Source organism: Mus pahari, chromosome 23 (genome assembly GCF_900095145.1).
Source record: "Mus pahari chromosome 23, PAHARI_EIJ_v1.1, whole genome shotgun sequence".
Taxonomy (NCBI): Eukaryota; Metazoa; Chordata; class Mammalia; order Rodentia; family Muridae; genus Mus; species Mus pahari.
The window spans coordinates 10,651,118-10,653,791 of record NC_034612.1 but is presented as its reverse complement, the minus strand read 5'-3'; positions in this window follow the sequence as shown (position 1 = coordinate 10,653,791).

Below are 2,674 nucleotides of genomic sequence, written 5' to 3'. Positions count from 1 at the left end.
AGAAAGAAAGAAAGAAAGAAAGAAAGAAAGAAAGAAAGAAAGAAAGAAAGAAAGAGAAAGAAAGAAAGAGAAAGAAAGAAAGAAAGGACAAGGGAAGGAAAAGAAAAGAAAAGAACAAAAGAAAAGAAAAGAGATTTTTCCTTTCTTTTCTGTTGAGTGGGTTGGTGCACGTGGGTGCAATGCCTGAGGCGTCCAGAAGAGGGAGACAGATCCCCAAAGCTTGAGTCATGGGCAGTTGTGAGCCACTTGACTGGAAGCTGAGCACACATCCTCTTCAAGAGCAATTCTCACTCTTTTTTATGTATGTGAGTATACTGTAGCCGTACAGATGGTTGTGAGCCTTCATGAGGTTGTTGGGAATTGAATTTTTAGGACCTCTGCTTGCTCCGGTCAGCCCTGCTCACTCAGTCCCTGTTTGCTCCGGCCCAAAGATTTATTATTATTATACATAAGTACACTGTAGCTGTCTTCAGACACACCAGAAGGGGGCGCCAGATCTCATTACAGGTGGTTGTGAGCCACCATGTGGTTGCTGGGATTTGAACTCAGGATCTTCAGAAGAGCAGTCAGTGCTCTTACCCGCTGAGCCATCTTGCCAGCCTCCCAATTCTCACTCATGCAGTGTCTTTCCACCCCACCCCCCATTACAATGTTCTCAGAAAGCCAACAGGGTCACTCACACTGCAAGGCGGTAGCTGGGCAGTAACTGGAGCATTGCTTGTTCATGGTTATTCAAAAGGTGCTCCTGCTCTGGGGAGATGCGAGGGCTCTCCATGCAGCTGTGAGAACATGAGCTGAATCCTAGCATCCATGAGATCTGGGTGTGGATAAAGGTACCTTTGCCTCAGGGCCAGGGAGGACAGAGACAGAAAGAAGGGCCATTGGGATTGCCGGCCACCTACTCACGCCTAACCCCTGGGTTCCAGGTTCAGTGAGAGATCATGACTCAAAAAATAAGGGAGAAAGTGAGAGAGGAGTGGCCTCTGACCTCAACAAGTGGAGACAGACAGACAGACAGACAGACACACACACACACACACACACATGAATGCACATAGAGGGACTGGTACACATGCAGGTGCATAGGCACAGAGACAGACAGATACACCACACAGACAGACAGACAGACAGACAGATATGCAGAGACTGGCAGACAGACAGACAGACAGACAGACAGATGCACACACATGCAGAAAGACTGGTATACATGAAACTGCACAGGCACAGAGACAGACAGATACACCACACAGAGACAGGCAGACACACACACACATACACACAGAAATACACACATACACAGAGATTCACAGAACTACACATAGATGCACACACAGACACACACACACACACACACAGTGACAGGCAGACACACACAGAGAGATTGGTACACACACAGGTGCACAGGCACAGAAACAGACAGATACACTACACACACACACACACACACACACACACACAGATTCAAACATAAACATTGATGTACACACAGAGAGTCACACACACACACATGTACACACAGACAGAGTATGACAGGCAGACACACACATATATATTCTCAATGCTTCCCACAGGCTTGATCCAGGCCATGCCGCCCATTCAGCATTGAGGAGACAAATGCCAGAGAGCCCGGGACCTATGTGCTGGGAGACAGGCACTCTCTAGCAGGGCTGGCTCACTTCTAATCATGAAGTGACACAGACTGTTTATCGGAAGGGTCCATGAAAACACGGCTCTTACCCTGAGGAATGACCACAGCCCTGGACACTGATGAGGGCTTTCTCCTTTCTCTGTTATTGGAACCTGACGTTCTGCCAGAACACATTCCACAGGTTTTACCTCATTGATCCGAGAATGTTAGGCCAGACCCAATGTTGGGCATTGACTGACTATTAAAAAAGTGCTGAAGAGAGCTCTGGCTCGGCAACATTCCAACTCTCCATCACTAAGTTCTATCTAGATATTCAGCCTTGGAGAGTCTCTAGGACCCACATGGCTTTCCTTGTTCTTTCTCTCCTTTCTCAGGAAGTTCAGTTTATAAGATTCTATGGGAGATGGGGAGGGCAGCTCACTCTACCCGGGACCCTGGAAAGGGCTCCTGAGTTGCTCCCTGAGGCAGGGACCTCTTAGGCAAGGGCAGAACAACTCAGGACCTCCAGCCAATTGCAGAAGTGAAACAGCATGCAGAGTGCCGGGAACAGACTCTGCAAAGACCCAGAGGTGGGAACAAAAACCAGAAGAAATAGAAACAAGAGAAGCAGATGGTGTGTGAGCGACAGACCCAGAGTCTCTAGGAAGGCAAAGGGGCCAGGTCCATTCCATAGGGGCTGTGGGGACAAACTGTGTGAATACACCTGTGTCAAAGTGACAGTGGGGGTGGGAGTGAAGTTAAAGACCTTCGAGGCTCTGGGTTAGAAACCCCAAGTTCAGACATCAGCAGGCAGCTCCCCTCCCAGGTTGCAAGTGAGATTCTGTCTTCTGCTGGGTCCTGCTGTCCTATCACTGCCTCCACTCACCCCACCACCACCACACTCTGACTGCTGACTCTTCTTCACAGGAGAAGTCCAGCTGCCTCAGGCCAGGGCCTATCCTAATGACCGTCCTTGAGCTCAGCCTCATCTCCTAATAAGATGGCACCTTGACAGTGCCTGGCAAACACCGAAGTGGATGCTCACAG